The sequence below is a fragment of the Eptatretus burgeri genome, chromosome 4 (genome assembly GCF_056783735.1).
Source record: "Eptatretus burgeri isolate ZD-2024b chromosome 4, Ebu_testis_v1, whole genome shotgun sequence".
Lineage (NCBI taxonomy): Eukaryota > Metazoa > Chordata > Myxini > Myxiniformes > Myxinidae > Eptatretus > Eptatretus burgeri.
The window spans coordinates 27,985,084-28,004,077 of NC_140964.1; the positions used below are offsets into that span (position 1 = coordinate 27,985,084).

The 18,994-nt window shown below is 43.3% G+C and overlaps 1 long non-coding RNA gene across 2 annotated transcripts in view; it reads left to right on the plus strand.

Annotated features, from left to right (window-relative positions):
• LOC147027689 (uncharacterized) overlaps positions 1-16,501 on the plus strand; it is a 53,332-nt gene extending 36,831 nt beyond the window's left edge. For both annotated transcript variants that reach the window (XR_015057185.1, XR_015057184.1), the window contains exons 3-4: positions 78-153; positions 13,494-16,501. This is a non-coding gene — a long non-coding RNA (uncharacterized LOC147027689). The remainder of the gene's footprint in view (positions 1-77; positions 154-13,493) is intronic.
• Positions 16,502-18,994: the final 2,493 nt, after the last annotated feature.

Here is an 18,994-nt window from a genome sequence, read left to right on the forward strand (position 1 = left end):
GTAATACGCTTGACCTCAAGTTTTTTGTGAAGTTATCGCTTGCACCCTGAACAAATTAAATGTTATGCCACCTTCAGACAAACGTCAGGCTTGGCCAGCCGGTTCGTGAAAACCTTGGATGAAAAACACTCCCTGGTCGACCCCCACGAGAAGGTGAGAATCATTTGGGGGCGTTAAAAGAAGCATGCCTCATACACACAAACTTGTTATCACAATTATATGATCATGTATGACATTATTTAAGGAATGCATATCTTTGTGCTTACGTCTTTTGTGAGAAGAGGATGGTTTGACTCTTAAAAATTGCCAAGCATTGTGATAAAAAATGCAAGAGGTCATTAATTGATTGTCAAAATGATTTTGCAAGATCAATTTAATTGGGGGTTTCTGAGTTACTGGAAATTGCAGGCACCTTATACCATTTCACATCGTCTTGGAAGATTATCAAAGTTGAGCTCGGTTCGGTACTTGGATGAACACCTGATCCATGGAAGACGAAGTGCTCTGGGCTCAGCGAGGATTGGCAGGATGGCTCAGTGTCTCATGTGCTTACCTCTGGGGTGTCTCGTTCCTGGACTATGGAATCAAATGCAACTCAAACTTCCTTATGATTATGCCCTTGTGTGCTGGTGCCATTGATGAATTCCCTGCTGGATCCTATATATTAATGTGATGTTTAATGTAGTTCAGAAAGGATTGTGGCTGCCATGATGACGACGGAGTGAGGGTGAATGGAATATGATGCGGCACTCCAAAGATGGGCCAAATAGAGCTTGCCAGTGCGAGGTTTGTCAAAGCACAAAAAAAATCAACCATTTCTGACTTCTTGGAAAACAATGCCCCCTGGTGCATCATTACACAACTACAGAGAAATAGCACTACTTGGTCACACGATCCACCACGGCCGTGTCACATCCCAATCGCAGCACTGACGTGCATTCAAGCCGTCTCTGTTTTAAAAAGAAAACTTTTGAAATGTTCTTATGTTCCAGGAGAAAGGCTCTTGGAAGCGCAGCTACCTGACACAAGAAGGTGGGGTGATATACCATACGAAATGTGCAATGGGTAATCTGCAGGTTGAAATTACAAGCGAACGGACATCGGAAGCCTGCAGCTGTAGACGGGGATACAAGTGGGGAAAGGAATGGTGCATAGAGAGATCAGCAGAGGAAGTGCCCAGTGGGCGATGCGGTACACCAAGAGGACGTGGACACGAGGCCAATAACACAGCTGTGGTTGGGTCACCGAATCACAATATTGTCCGATACGGAATCCACAACTTTGGAATTGGATGAACAGTTTGCTCTGCAGAGAATAATCTCCAGGTGTGTCAAGCAGAGTTCCAGGTGAACTGGCAACTGAAGGCGTCCTTTTTGGTAAATTAGTGAAACTTTACGATACGCTACTAGCGAAGAACCCGTCTTTTATACGGACGGGTTAATTCCTCCAGTATTGTCATATTCACACCCACCCAGAGCAGCGAAATACATATTATTTGTATACAAAGTTGAGGCTCATGGAAGAGCAAAAAGACAAATGGTGAACGGATCAGCACGTAACAGAACAAAAGGAACAGTAACAAGAGGGAGGCAACACCAACAGCAGGTTCAAAGGACAAAATAGAGTGAGACTTGGACAAATGAGGGATGTGGGGAGGAATGAGGGGTAGGGAAGGACACATGGGGTGGACAAGATGGATACAGAAGGAAATTCTTCAGAAGAAAAAAAAAACCTGTAAATCTGGAAGGACAGTGCTTGGGCGAGATTAATGGGAGTAGAAAATATCATGGTTTTTTGATGGGGGGGGGAGGGGGGTGATCCGAGATGGTGGTGCCCCATCCTGAACGTCCAGGTTGATTATTATTATTGTTGTTATTATTATTATTTATTATTTTTACCGCCTCAAGCTTCCTTGTAGCAGTTCAGGAGCATATTATTGAAGTCAAACAAACACAAACAAGCAAAGACTTCTTGAAATACACAAAATACCAGCAGGAGTACCTGGCATTGTGTGGTCCTGTTGGAATTTTGAAGAAATAAAAAAAAAATTCTGTTTTTGTTGTGGGTGCCTAAAACATGTGGGTGCCCAAAACACTTCCCCACACTCACTGAAGAATGAGGTCAGGGATCATTTGACATTACCTTTCACTGAGCTACAAAGGCTTAGGCACTATTGGTAGATTAAACAAAAAAAATCACTTTTTCTTAAAGATGTTCAAATTTTTATTTTAACCTAAAACACTCCGCGGCACTCACTGCTGAACCTCTGAAAGTTTGATGAAGATCCGTTTGGCCATCTCTGAGAAAAATGTCGACCCCCACATACAGACGCACAGACAGACAGACACATCTGTCTTGTCGTGCAGTATCGATGATACTGCAAGATGATACCCCTCTTCTTTTCATTGTTCCACTCTTTTCGTAACAGCATTTTAAAGAGGGCATCTCTCAATTATGTACGCACCGCTGCAGAGGTACAAAAATTCCACCACATTTGCGTAAGTAATAAATAGGAAGTCTCCATTAAAGTGACTAAAATTCAGGCATTCATTAGCCGCTACAAACGATGGGAAATTGCAGCATTGCAGACAGCCATTGGTGCCTCTGTATTGTTTATTTTTCATGAAATCCTATTGGTTATAAACAGAGTAAGCTGATGTCTTGTGAGTCACCAGAATGAGTTCTGATGACTGGTTATTGTTATCCTGAGAATGAAGACTGTAGTTCATCATAGCGAGAGCAAGAACAGTGTATATTGGTATATTATGTATTATTGTGCATATTAGTCAATTAAATATACCTGTTGTCATGCAAACCTGCAGGTGAGTCAAATCGTTCTCCCTAATTGAAATGGTTTGAGCGATTTGCCCAGGTACATGTACAAGGGCACAGACTGTTTGTACCTTTTCAGCGTTTTTGTTTTGTATGCAGAGTCAAGAGCTGGTACACTGAACTGATCAGGACGAGGGGGGTGACCAACAGCAGGGTTGAAGGATAAAATTGCTACAGGGAGACTTGGAGGAATGGGAGGTAGGGGGAGGATGCATGGCGTGGACAAGATGGACACATGAAACTGAATATTTGGAAGGAGGTGTGCACGAGGGTTCGGGAAGAAAAGATCATGACTTTGGATGGGGGATGATCTGAGATGGCGATGAACAGCTGTCTTGAAGACTTGGAGGGTGTTTGAATGTTAAACATCGATTCAACCGACCCTTCCTAGTCCTCCTGTCTTCCTGGACTCCCCATGCACTCCACGTTACATACGATCTTCCAGTAACTCGCTCCTGATAAAACTTCCAAAATCCAAGCTAACAACACACACACACACACACACACACACACACACACACACACACACACACACACACACACACACACACACACACACACACACACACACACACACACACACACACACACACGCTAGTGGCCAAATGAGGTTTTGCGTGGCATACCCCTACCCAAGGTAGAACAAGTCACAACCTATTTTTTCTTGAAGAGGGATGTTTGGGGAGTTAGAAAATCATGGTTGTGAACCTGAGATCATTGCACAACATTTTGAAAATCACGTTTACATATGTACGACTGCAGACTGCAAAAATGGATTTAATCTCCACAGATTTTGGCTCATATTGGCTCATATATTTGTTAATACTGGTGCTACAAACACAAATTTCGTACCAAAATGTGAGGAATGATGACATATATATATATATATATATATATATATATATATATATATATATATATATATATATATATATATATATATATATATGTAAAACCCATTTGTGATGCAGCAAAGGCTTTTGTGTGACCTACAGGCAAAAATAGTGGAATTTTACTCAACAAATCAGCTTCGGGTTTACCAATAAATATCAACTAAACAATTAATTTTTTCGTAAGTATTTGAGTTGTATTACTACATATTGGATCAAAATAACCCTCTATCATTCTCCTTTTTAGAAATATAACTCATAAAGATAAATCAGTTGAATTAATAGAGTTACTACCGAAACCATATGTCACCCCATCTAAAAGTAACCGACATTGATTAATTTATAATACATGTGTATACATTAACCAAACAGAATGATTTTAAATCCAGTTGCAGAAAATCAATTTTGAGCTTGATTGCCTTTTTCTAAAACTACTGATATATACTTATTTATCTTTAATTATTTCATTTCAGATGCTTGTGCTGACAATTGATCTGCAATTATGGATCTGGAACCACCTGTTGTGAAGCGTCGTAAAATTGACACTGACCACTGCATCATATGCTTTAAACCCCTCAACCCAAGAAAGCAAGAAGTTGTAAAGAACCCAATATTTAATGGTTTGAGTGCAATCTTCAAAGCAAGTCAAATCAGAAAAGATGACGTTTACGAAAGTATCTGGCCTTTACAACAAGACATATTGAGTCTTGATTTGAAAGTATCATTCCACAAATCGTGTCGGGCCAAGTATACCAGCAAGTCAAATATCTCCACATCCAACCCCAGTGAGAGTGACCAGCAATCATGCACGTCTACAGCAACAGAACACACAAGAATCAGCAGAAATGAAACAGCTGGGTTTGACATCAGGACTAACTGCTTCATTTGTGGAAAATCCAACACTTCCAGAAACAAGCTTACACCGGTATCTACAGGAACTGGACAGTCCACTAGAGATAAAGTTCTGGCAGCAGCTGACAAAAGACAAGACAATAAAATACACATGTGCATGCTTGCCTTTCCAGATTTGTTCGCCTATGATGCCAAGTACCACAGGTTATGCTATTCACACTATATTTCAGAAAGGAACATCACTGCTGCAATTTGTAAATCAGGAGAGGAAACAATGGGTACATTACATGATGAAGCTTTTGATGAACTGAAATGTTATCTGGAACAAACTGTTTTCTCCAAAACTAAGACAGTGACAACCCTCGTTCATCTGAAAGATTAATACGTTGGATATTTGGTTTCACTGGGTACCACGAATGCAGAACAGTATAAAACATGGAAGTTGAAGGAGCGATTAACTAAATATTATGGTGATCAAATAGTCTGTGTAATATTTGATGGCCACACTGACATCATATGCTCTTCTTCTGTGATCTCATGTGATGCCCTGAGAAAAGCCACGATTCTGCAGAGCATAACTGATGAACCAGAATATGAAGACATCCCGTCTGATGTACCATCAGCCACAGATAGTGAAATGCATACTTTGCATGCTGCAGCTGGTATCCTGAGGAAGCACATGGCTGATATCGAGCATGTTGGAAATATGTATGCACCTGTCGAGGAAACAGATATTCAGCACTGTGCAGAATTTGTTCCTAATACACTCTAGGACTTTATTCAGTGGCGCACCAGTGAGAAATCACACACGAATGTAACCAGCTGTGTAGTGATTAAGGTATTATGAAGAACAACCTGAGGACGATCGCCATCTCTCACAATATAATATCACAGAGCCGTCGAGTGTACTCCACAATAACGCTTGGTTTAGCCTTGCAGGTGCATCATGAATTGGGAAGCAAGAATCTCGTTGACATGCTTCATGAATTAGGACACTGTGTGTCTTATGATAAGGTGAGACGTTTCCTCACGTCTGTGGCTGTTGATCAATCTGCCTCGGAGGATATTTACATCCCCAAAGTTTTTCAAAACCTACTCTGCACCGACGATGACTGTAGGCAGAGCAGAACATGTCATTGTATCTGTGCAGGACTGACCTGCACTGAATTCTGCTCGTGTAGTGCAGACGATTGTCCAAATGTTGATGATTCTGTTGTCTTTGACGACAGCACTGATGAAGAGCGTGACTGAACTTTTAAATGTATTACATGTATTACTTCATGTAATAGATGTACATAAGTTACAGTGCATGTTATGAATTCATTATCGTCATATGTGAAATAGCTTATATCAACATGATGTCTATAAAAGTCACTTTCACAATTGTGTCAGAATCTTAAGTCAATTCTTCATGTTGCATATCTGCTTCGGGATTTCTATCGGTCAGCATTAGTGGGGCGACGTATGATTTCAGTCATAACTATATCATTTCAGTGACAATTATATCATTAGATATATTTTTCAAAGGGTAAATAAACTTGGATTATGTTGATGTAACAAGTATGACTGAAAGTCCAATATTTTTGAAGTAATTAATGTTTTTGTTGATATTTATTGGTAAACCTGAAACTGATTTGTTGAGTAAAATTCCACTATTTTTGCGTGTAGGTCACACAAAAGCCTTTGTTACATCACAAATGGCTTTTGCAGATATATATATATATATATATATATATATATATATATATATATATATATATATATATATATATATATATATATATATATATATATATATATATATATGTCATCATTCTGCACATTTTGGTACCAGATTTGTGTTTGAAGCACCAGTATTAACAAATATATGAACCAAAATCTGTGGCGATTAAATCCATTTTTGCAGTCTGCAGTCGTACATATGTAAACGTGATTTTAAAAATGTTGTGCAATGATCTCAGGTTCACAACCATGATTTTCTAACTCCCCAAACATCCCTCTTCAAGAAAAAATAGGTTGTGACTTGTTCTACCGTGGGTAGGGGTTTCTCACAATTTTAGGCCCCTTTTTTAATTTGGCCACTAGCCTAACACACACACACACACACACACACACACACACACACACACACACACACACACACACACACACACACACACACACACACACACACACCTCTTTTACTCTTTTATTCCTCACAACTGACTATGGAACAACCTTCCAGAGGCTGTTCTTTCTCACTCTTCTAGGGCTTCAAGCAAGCAGTGCACCACCATCTCTTCACTTGTCATCCCCCAATTCTGACCCACACTCTTTATCACCCCCATGAACCTTTCCCAGCTCAATCATCTTACCTCAGTTCCCTCTCCTCTTATCCTATCCATTCATTCCCTTGCCGTTTGTCCCACTGTCACATCTACTGAGCTCTTCCATGACGACGAGCCTCTGTCCTGTAAGGCAGCAGCATCTTATCCCTTTCTCCCACCAGCATTTGACGAGGCTGTGTTGCGTGTTCATCATAGCGCACGAGCCCAGGTGAAGCGGTGATGCTCCCATTCGAAGCGATGATCCTCGACGCTGCATGAAGTGCCCATCCAAGCTTTTCCAGTCCACGCAGCTCGCTCTGAGCAATTTGGCCATCGTACCTTTGTGCTGCCGCAGTTATGCTAACCGGCAGAGTAATTCCATGTGAAACCCATCGGCAGAGTCCATCAATTATACTTTATTGAGCGTGAAGATGCCGTTTCCACTTTCTCGGAGTCATTTAACGTGCGACACATTAATGCGCCCCGCGAACGCTTGCTCCTGGTGGTGGCTTTGCGGACACGCCTGCGCGTTAAATATTATCGTCTATGTGAAAATGGCAAAAGTTTCCCAGAGCCAAAGGTATTCTCTCCGTGCGAAGTTCACTCGAACGTGGACGAGCGTCTTTTACAATGGCTCGCACAGACTGACGGACCCTCGAGCCCAGTGTGACCACTCCTCATTTTCATAAATGCCAAGGTGAGCCAATGAAAAAAAGCCAAGAATTCACAAGGTTTCGGAAAAGCAATGATAATAGAAAACCTATACGCCAAGAAAACCTATAGAAATTCAAGACGCCAAGGTGAACAATGAATAGCCAAGATCTTGTGAAAAAAGCCAAGGAGTGGTCACACTGCTCGAGCCGACTCGGTCGCGCGGGATGCCTTCATCACACAAAGCACACGCTACTCCAACCCTCCATCAAGTATGCAGCACATGACTCTACCCCTTCATCACACACACACACACGCACAGCGTGTGACACCGTCTCTCCCTCATAAAATTTGGCATATTCGACAAATGACTTGAGACAAATTCAGAGTTAACTGGAACAGCACTCTGGAGAGCACATAACTCCCTCCGCTAGAGTGAATGGGTCACGTTTTGTATCCCACTGATAGGACGATCTGCATCAGGACATGACCCCAAATCTAATTGGCTTGTCTTGTCACCTACCCAACTCATCCACTACGTTTCATTCGAATCCGTCCACAACTTTTTGAGATATCCTGCTATATATATCGTTGTTGGGGGGTATATGCACCTTATGGTTTTCCTTCCCTTTAGTGTACTTACTTTATTCGTGATGCTGACCCAGAACGTTCTTTAACGACTGCAATCCAAGGTTATGAACGAACATACAGGTCAGCTCCCAATCAAATGGATCTTTGTCAGTAGGGGCCGGCAACTTCTGAGTGATGTTACAGTGACCACATCAACAGCGTAACGTTTTTAGAACTTGTATTTCAAATAAACACATGCAAAGTCAAATGAGGAAGTTCACCATCACATACAATGTCCAACTCCGATTCCCGCGTTGGATAGTTTCTGCCACCCAGTGTCTCTATCCTGCCGGCACAACTCACACATGTTAACCTCGCCCATCAGGGCTGTTGAACGAATGAGTTGGCTCATTGTTCTCTCTCTCGTGTGCTGACTTGTCCAGGATGATTCAAGAGCTCAGAGGAATTCTTTCCCAATACACAATCTTAATGAGTTTTAATCAACCTGATTATAATCAGTTCCATGCATTAACGACCGCTCTGGACATTAACACCTCGTTCACTCGTCAGAGTTAAATTGAGCGGGGGGGGGGGGCGATCAAAACACATACATGTCTCATCACATGTCACCCGTCTCCCTACACCTCCCTCTCGCGGGTTTATATGGTATCACAGAACAATCCCGTGCCTTCCAACAAATGCGATTCTCGTCCACACTGGAAGTTTCATCTGAGAATGTTCCAGCATATTCACAAATCTCACCAGGCAGTTTACAGTACAATACTGCCCTCCACAATCAAAATGAGCTCATTACATCAAGCAGTTTATATTGCAATTTACTGACCCGTGCTAACCGAAACTTATAACATGTAACCGTAAATTTTAATCATTCATTTACAGGCATTTCTTAATGCTTACATATACCACAACATCTTGCTTTTAACTGACAATCGTTTTTGGCCCCATCTCCCAATGGTGAAGAACCACTTAAAGTTATTGTATCCGGATCCGGATCATCACCAACATTGAATCAATTGTCCTCGGCACACACCTAACATGTCCACCAATTGTAATCCAAATCCGTCCATAACTTTTTGAGATACACTGCTCACAGACAAACAGCTGACAGGGGTGAAAACATAACCTGTGTCCACCTTCAGTGGTGGAAGTAATGAGGGTGTCTGCAATGGCACTGCTGCACACCAAAAAAACATGATAATTTTAGAATGAGGGTGCTCCGACTGGGCCACTCAAGGACATTTATCTTTTTGTTCCTTAGCCACTCCAGTGTAGATTTGGCTGTGTGCTTCGGGTCGTTGTCATGCTGAAAGATGAACTTCCGTCCCGATTTCAGCTTTCTTGCAGAGCGTAGCAGGTTTTCCTCTTGTATTTTTCTGAATTTTACTTCATCCATTTTCCCTTCTATCCTGACAAGTGCCCCAGTCCCTGCTGATGACAAACATCTCCATAACATGATGCTGCCGCCACCCTGCTTCACAGTAGGGACGGTGTTCTTTGGGTGATGTGCTGTGTTGGGTTTGCGCCAAACGTAATGTTTTGCATATCGGCTAAAATGTTCCATCATGGTTTCATCAGAGCACGAAACTTTTGCCACATGGCTTCAGAATCTTCAGTGTTTTTTTGCATTCCTCAAATGGGACTCAGGGTGGGATTTTTGAGTAATGGCTTCCTTATTGTCTCCTTACCGTACAGGCCAGACTTGTGGAGTGTTTGGGATATTGTTCACATGCACACAGTGACCACTCTTTGCCATAAAGGCATGGAGCTCTTTCAAAGTTGCCATTGGCCTCTTGGGGACCTCTTTGATCAGTCTCCTCCTTGCTTGGTCATGCAGTATGGAGGGACAGCCTGATCTTGGTCGGGTCTTGGTGGTACCATACGCCTTCCACTTCTTAATGATTGGCTTGACTGTGCTCCAAGTGATATTCAAGGCCTTTGAAATATTTTTATACCCATCCCCTGATCTGTGTCTTTCCACAACATTATCACAGAGGTCTTTTGAAAGCTCCTTGGGTTTCATGATTAAGTCTTTGATGTGAAATTTACTCCCCAGCAGAGGAAGCCTACAGGAACAGCTGATTTTATTCTGAAATAATCAAAATCACGACAATTTAACACAGGTCGAGGCCAATTAACTTGGTGTGTGATTTTGAAGGTGATTGGTTGCACCTCAGCTAATTTATAATTGCTATTATAAGGGGGGTGGACACTTATCCAACTAAGATATTCTAGTTTTGTATTTTTTTATTAATATTCTGAAATTTGTAGAATTTGTTTTTCTGTTGGAAGTTGTGGGTTATGATGTGTAAATAAAGGTGGAAAAGTCTGATTCAATGTAATTTGATTCCAGGTGAAAAGGCAACAAAAGGTGAACATTTTGAAAGGGGGTGTGGAGTTTCTACAGGCAATGCATATATTCCATACATATATATATATATATATATATATATATATATATATATATATATATATATATATATATACACCCACCAACCACCTTCTCCACCACGCCACCCACCAACCACCTTCTGACAACACGCCACCCACCAACCACCTTCTCCACCACGCCACCCACCAACCACAACATCAACCACCCACCACCCTCTCCACACCGCCTTCATAACAATGACATCTCCCCACCATCTCCTAAACCGCATCTCCCCCACCCGAATAACATCGCCTCACCTTCAACTCCGCAAACGCCGCCATCTTTGTGCCAGCTACGGCGAGTTCCCAGCAAACAGCGTCACTGCAAACAGATGCGGGGGTTTCTTTGTTGGAGCAAGTTTGGGTGATTTCGTGCACGTCCGCTCCGTGGAAGCTTCGCCTCGGAATTCGGATCACAGGAAAAAAGGGGCGGGGCCTGTGGTTTGAGGTCTGGAGGCGGTCGGTGGAGTCGGTCGCTGAAGTCTGGAGTCGGGAGAACACCAGGGGGCAAAGTCCAGGAGAGCGGAGGACACGCGAGACGGAGAGCGTGGCTGAGCCTGCTGTGCCGCGCGGACCTGCGCGTTCGTGTGGGGAGAGCCGGAGAGAGCTCGCCAGCCAGCGCCAAGCGGTCTGAGGTGATCGGGCAGTCCGAGCATCGCTAAGGAATGGACGGGTTCTCACAAAGAGCATCAACTTTGAAAAAGCATCAAGACCCGTTCGTTCCTCTCAACGCGTCGCTGGCTGAGGCCCGAATCACCCGGCCGCTTGGCAAGGCCTGGGCTCAACCGCGGTTATGCTTGCTGCCGTGGCGAAGGAGCGTCACGGATTTCCCCATCGAGGCACCACAAGGATGGAGGTAACCTGCAACGGTCTCGTGGAACTCCTTCGGTCCGCCAAGCTCCACATTATAAAGGCCTACGGGCCCAGTCTGACCCCCTTGTCTTTGAGGGGGGTTTTTTCCTTGCTTTTATTTGTGTGAATGTTGTGGCGCCGTATCCCGCAAGTAGAACTGTGTAAGTCCTTGTGAATAATAATAGACAGTTGTAGTGCTTTGCCTCGTTCGTGTCTTTTCCCTTCCCTCCAATTTCATTGCTTTTGTTTGATTCCATACCTGCATGCTTGATTGTATATGTGTCGTTTTATAAATAAATGTTCTTGTGTGAATGTTAACCCGTTCGTCGTGTCCTCTTTCTCCATTGAACCGCCGTATTGCTCTCGGAATAATAGCGGGCTTTTTAATAGCCGATAAAAGAATTGGGTCCAACGAGGCCTGGTGATAATACACCGCTCGGTTATCCCAGAACGGAACGAACCGCTTAAGCGGTTCGTGTCCAAGCAGGCCTTCGTTGAGGTACGGTCTCTCGGTAGTCTGCCCGCGCGAATACTTAGGTATATCGATAATTCGGCGATTGACCCTGTCGCGCGCGGGTGGAGTGTTGACTAGGCCGTGGTGTGCGCTTGGAGCACACCCGTGACTGGTTTTCGGCGTTGTTCCGGAAAGTCACGACTGAATTGTCCGTCCGGTGGGCGAGACGGCCGCCATTGGCTAAAGCGGCTGTTCGCATGCCGTCGGGCGCAAATTTGTAACACTATGTTGAAAATTTGATGACAAAAGCTCAAATGGTAAAAACTTTACAGCCTGGACAGACACAAAAACATGCACCCAGACAGACAGATACACAGAAGGGATTGAAAAACGCCATCTTGCACTGTGCAGGGGACAGGCTAATTCTTCGATAAATTATCAGTATAAATTGTCCTTAAAAATATAAATATACAGTAAATTATACTACAAAATATAAAAGTAAATTATCCTACAACATATAAATATAAATTACACGACAAAATATAAGTACAAATTATACAACAAAATATGAATGTAAATTATACTACAACATATAAATATAAATTACACTACAAAATATAAATACAAATTCTACTCAAAAATATAAATACAAATTATTCTACGAAATATAAATTATACTCCAAAATATGAATGATACGACAAAATATAAACGTAAATTATACTACAAGATATAAACGTAAATGATACTCCAAAATATAAATACAAATTATACTACAAAATATAAATTATACGATAAAATGTATATATAAATTATGCTACAAAATAGAAACATAAATTATACTACTAAATATAAATTATACAACAAAATATAAATACAAATTATACGACAAAATATAAACATAAATTATACCACAAAATATAAATTATACGACATAATATAAGTAGAAATCTCCTTCTCTGGAATCATATTTTTGTATATTCAACTTTTAAAACGAAACGAGATTTTGTGTTCAGGACAGTCCTATTTTGGTATATTCAACCATTAAAACGGAATGATATTTTGTGTTCAGGTCCGACCAAAGACAGCACAGCCTACACACAGCTAAAAAAAACTCCCAGCTATCACATATCCTCACAAAATGTGGAGTGGTTTTGATATAAAACAATACCCTCAGTTCCTGGGACAAGCTGTCTGGTCATTGATGGCCTGGCACTCGTTATGGCAATGGAAACCCTCCTGAGGCAAAGACATTGGCAATTATGCAGACAGATTTACCCAAACATTGGACACAGATTACAAGCATATTCTGGGCTCTGCCTGTGTCTAACTCATATCAAATAACTATTCGCTGTACTACCTCGTGTCTGTCGTGCGATGCTATCATCCTGCCTCCACCATTAATTGGTAAATCACATCCAATAACATCTGCACTGTGCTAAAGAGAAGATGAAGTCTTAGCCCTCATTACTCATCATTTTAAAATAAAGTGTTTAAGTTGTGTCAATCCATCAAAGCTGGTGAATTAGTCAGATGGATGAGGTTTTTGTTGGCTGAGTTTGAAATTGTTTATTTCATTCAAAGGAATTCAGCTGGTAGTTGTGAAATCCATTAAGTGTTTTATTGTTTGTTTTTTACAGATGTACCAGATAACTGTGGATATCACAGTCATTGCTTTGGCAAGTTCACAGATTTGAAGAAGGTTGCCAGAGGTCTTAAAAGATGTGGTACCTCCAACTCTTCTCACCGGCAAAACCAGGTCCTTCCATAAGTGGGCAGACAACTGCGGTCACAAGTGTCAGTCGGCCCTCCAACAAAAACAGCAAAAATACAAGCATTCCACGCATGTGCTTCATCTGCAAGAAGCTTTGGAAAATAGCCACCTGCAGTTGAAGAAGTGGTACAATATGGTGCCATCATTCTGGTTCTGGATGGGATGGTCATCATTCATTCCCAATCAACCACTCTGCCTGCAACATTTGGTGGTCTCGCAGATGACATTCGAAAGAAGGTATTGTCTCAAGCCGATCTATCTGGTTATCAACGTATTGACTTAGTTTTAGATAGATACCCAGGACTATCCAACGAGTTTTTGATGTATCAAAAACGCAAAGGTAGCTTGAGTCAGGCAATTGGAGTGTTCATTGGCATGCAGAAAATTGCTAAACAATGGCCAAATTTCCTCAACGACAGCCAAAACAAGGAAAACTTGATTGAATTTATTTTTAGACACTGCAGCACCAATGCCAGCAAACTTGGCGAACGATGCTTATTTGTAGGCCATGGTGAAAAATGTCACAAACCGATGAAAGGTTACATCTGTCGAGTAAAAGAGTTGTGTGCTGACCATGAAGAGGCAGACACCAAACTCCTTCTGCACGTCCAACATCGAGTACAGGATTCGACCCAAAATCAATTGTTCAAGTCAGAAGTATGGACAGAGATGTGGGTATTTTGCTACTCGGCAACGTGGACAAATTGGATAGCACTGTACATTTTCACACCGGCAAAAAGAAAAATGATAAATCCATTGACCTAAATAAAATGCACATCTTTTTCAGAGGCCGAGCCCTCATTGAATTGTATGCATTTTCGGGATGTGACACGACAAGCTGCTTTCAGAGGGAAAAGAAAAAAATGACCAAATGAATTGATGTTCACCTTTCCGGCATATATAACATAAGTATTCACAAGGCTTGGCCAAAGTTTTGCTCCTCCAACTCATTTGAGGGAATCGCTTGAATGCTTCATCTGCGAACTGCATGGTGAGAAGTGTCTGTCCAGCGACCAAGCTCGGTATCGCTGCTTGTTCTGCCTCAGGTCGAATGATGAGTTCAAACTGTCCCTGACTAGCGATGCTCTGTGGTAACACAGTCTGTGGTCTAATTATCAAGTGGCAGTGCACTGTCAGGGCTTTACTTCAGAGAATCGACGCACCCAGTCCTCATGGCCATGGATGGAAAGTGGAAGGAACTACACTCAACCTGGTTTGGATGACGAAAGATCCCATCCCCCAAACAATGATTCTTGTTGTGCATTGTAAATATGTGAAAACATGATGCAAAAAAACAATGTTCGTACAAGTTCAGCGGAATCCCATACACTGACCTTTGTGACTGTGTATATTGCAGTATCATGGATGAGGCAATGTGTTTGCCAAGCAAATTGCCTGACATTGACCGATACTAGACAATCGGTCTCAAGACTGTACTATCATTTGGCTATTTGCTTTCGATATTTTTCAGTTCTCCCTCTTCAGGAATGGAATGATTTTAGTTTAATAAACTGAGCTGCTGTTTCAACAGAGTTTACTTACAGTACCTTCAGAAAGTATTCACCCCCTTGACTTTTGTCACATTTTGTTGTTATCGCCTGAATTGTTTGTCACCAATCTACACAAATTAACCCATAATGACAAGTGAAAACAGGTTTTTAGAAATTTTTACAAATCAATAAAGAATGAAAAGCTGAAATGTCTTATCAATAAGTTTTCAACCCCTTTGCTCTGACACTCCAAATTGAGCCCAGGTGCATCCAATTTCCTTTAATCATCCTTGAGATGTCTCCACAGCTTCATTGGAGTCCACCTGTGGCCAATTCAATTGATTGGACATGATTTAGAAAGAAACACTTTTCTATGCAAGGTTCCACAGTTGACAGTGCATGTCAGAGCAGAAACCCCACCATGAAGTCCAAGGAATTGTCTGTAGAACTCTGAGAAATAATTGTGAGGAGGCATAGATTGAGAGAAGGGTATAAAACAATTTCTAGATAGCCCAGACTGAATTAAATTTTATGGCCCAGCCATAGCCCAGACTTGAATCCCATTGAGAATCTGTGGAAAGAATTGAAGATTTCTGTTCACCGACGCTCCCCATCTAACTTGACAGAACTTGAGCAAATCTGCAAGGAAGAATGGAAGAAAATCCCCAAAATACAGATGTGCAAAGCTGGTACAGACATAACTAAGAAGACTTAGAGCTGTAATCACTGCCAAAGGAGCTTTGACAAATTATTGATTCAGGGGGTTGAATACTTATTGACGCAAGATGTTTCAGCTTTTTATTTTTCACCGATTTGTAAAAACTTCGAAAAACATGTTTTCACTGTCATTATGGGATAGTTTGTGTAGATCGGTGACAAAAAATTAAAATTTAATCCATTTCAAATTCAGGCTGCAACATATCAAAATGTGACAAAAGTTGAGGGGTGTGAATACTTTCTGAAGGCACTATATACAGTTTAGTTATGGATTAAGTGAAGTTGACTCACTAACTGAGCAAGAAACTTTCAGAAACCTGGGAGTGTGCATTTCAAAAAAAAAAAAAAAGTCAGTTCTTTCTCACTGGATCATAATTTTTTCTTGTGCAAATTTATCGTTACAAACCAAGTTTACTTTGTGACTCTCTCAGCACATAATTTGCTTGCATTTCGATATTTATAATAATAGAAACGATCAGGAGCAAGCCAGTGTGTGTGTGTGTGTGTGTGTGTGTGTGTGTGTGTGTGTGTGTGTGTGTGTGTGTGTGTGTGTGTGTGTGTGTGTGTGTGTGTGTGTGTGTGTGCGCGCGCGCGGTGGGAGGGGGTGCTGCAATGCTTCTTCTGGGCATATCGATTAAAGATTAAATACATCACTTTTGGTATGGAATACCGCTTGTGGAAGTTTATATTCGTATTCAGCACATCATTTTCATTAAGCAGCGGAAATCATATTGTTGCGGTATTCGCGCCCGCCGGCGTGCTGACGGCCACGTAACTCGAATCGCGACACGTCGCCCACCGGACGGACAATCCAGTCGTGACCCTCTCGGACTAACGCCGGGAACCAGTCACGGGTGGACCTTTCGGTCTCACCGCGATCGAGCCAATCAGCCCCCGCGTGGGATAGGGTTGCTCGCCAAATTCGACCTACCTAAGTACCCACGCGGAGGGTAGACCGGGCGATCGCACCTCGCCGCAGGTCGACTTCGGACACGGGCCACTTAAGCGACCCGTTCCGTACTATCAGAATAACCGAGCGGTGTTATCGTCGACCTCGACGGTTCGATTAATTATCGGGCGTATTCAGCCCACTACCAACCCTTTACGTGAAGCAAGATGAGGATTCAATGGGAGAAAAAGACGAAGAGAAGCGGGAGAACAGTTCAATAATAAAACACATTTATTCGCGGCACACGGGAAGCACACATTCAATTCCACCAAAAGCACACAAAAAAAAGAAAACACAATTCCATTTACACAAAAAGCAAATATAAAAGCGAAGACAATGCAGAGCTAACACCGACTACCGAGCACACGGCAACACTTATACAATTCTACTTCACAGACGGCGCCGACAACACATACCCAAAACCAAGGAAAGAATACCCTCAAGGATGAGGCAGGCCTGAGGCCGAGACCGGGTCGCGCCTACCCGTCTGGTGATGAGACGCGGAGCGGCGATGGCGCCTCACTCCGCGGGCCTCGCGGACAGTGCCTGGCAGGGGGTGGGAAAGGGGCCCCCTTGGTCGCACTATCTCAGCGCGGGGGGAAACAGGAGGGGGTTGCTGATGCTCGGGGTATAGAGGATCTTTATTATCCCTGGTGTGCGTCTCCACCTCGGCCAGGTCGCGCTGCCGGCCTCCCTCGGGCGTGCAGCTCCCGGCACCGACACGAGCACCCCCTCGTCTGCCTTCGCCGCTGCCGCCTCTCCGCCTCTGGACTCTCCGACTCTGGACTCTTCTTTGGACTCTCCTCGTTGGACTCTCTTCAGCTTCTCCAGCTACTGCAGGCTTCGGGCTCCAGACTTCCACTCGGCTCTGACTGACGAACACGGTCCTTTATCCCCCCCGTAGCTTCGCCTTTGACCCCTCCCTTTGACCTTTCACCTCGCTCCCCATTGGCCCGAGAAAAAGTGGGCGTGAAGGCTTTTGATCCACAAATTTGCATATATCGATCGTTCTGGAGGCGGGGCCAAATCGCCCCTCGCTCACCGATTGGACGGCAAAAAGTGGGCGTGTGTCGTTTTTGATCCGTTTTTGAAGCACAAAATCCGTGATTTTGTACACGCTGTTCAACGTGCGCCCTGCACGAGTCCAACACCGGTACCCACAGCGGGGCAAGAACGGTGGCGATGCTACGGTTGCGAGGTGTGACGTGAAGGTCGTGGCGGTTGTGGTGAAGCGGCGTTGTGGTTGGTGGTTGATGTGGTTGTGATCATGGCGGTTGGTCCAAAATAAAGATAGTAAAAGAAAAACGGCTATCCTGAAGAGTCGCAGCACGCATAAATGACATGTATTCCCACTAGACAACGGGTTTGGGCCTAACTACACATGTACTTACCGAGATACCTCACCTAAGGGACCTGAATGGTGGTTTGCGAATTTGGTAACCACAACACTACCCCCTCCCCTTTTTACAGACTCGTCCCGAGTCGTCAAATTTTCGTGTGCCATCATGTGTAGTTTTCCCCTAGTACATTTTACCTACGGATCCCTGAGTGCGACATTCATGGTATTCGTGTCCCCAAAATAAATAACCTGAGGGCTGCGTAACTATCTAAACAAACTCACTCACACGGACGACTTAAATAAAATTGCCGGCGCTAGACAGACATGCCGGGGGCGCACTCATATTTACAGTACATCTTAACCTTAACTTACAAATTTTACACTAAACCATGGCCCAGGATCACTGAACTCTGCAAAAGAAAAGCAGTTAGCAGGGAGCCAGGCTGCCCACATGCAGTCTCTGGCTCAAACAATGCAGGTGACAGGTAACGTGGCTGGCTGCTCACACGCAGTCCAAGGCCTTCCCTTTTGAACTGAACGCAGTGAACCACAACGGTGCATGGGCCGCACAAACGTAGTCTCCGTGCCAGCTCAAGTGGCACACGCAATGAGCACAACGAATGGATGCATGAACACAAACACGGTGCACGGGCCGCCACTGCAGGCCCGTGTTGTAGCTGCCAACGGGGCAGTTCTTGCAGCTTGCAAACTGTTGCTTTCTGATCCTGGCGCACATGGAAACGAACAGGGGGGGGCAAAGCAAAAATTGAACGGGGCTGGTGAACGTGGGCAGTGGGCATGGCATGGCAAAGGTGAGCAGGCAAACACAGCCCGCAGAAGAAGGCCGCTGCAGGCAAACACAGCCCGCAGAA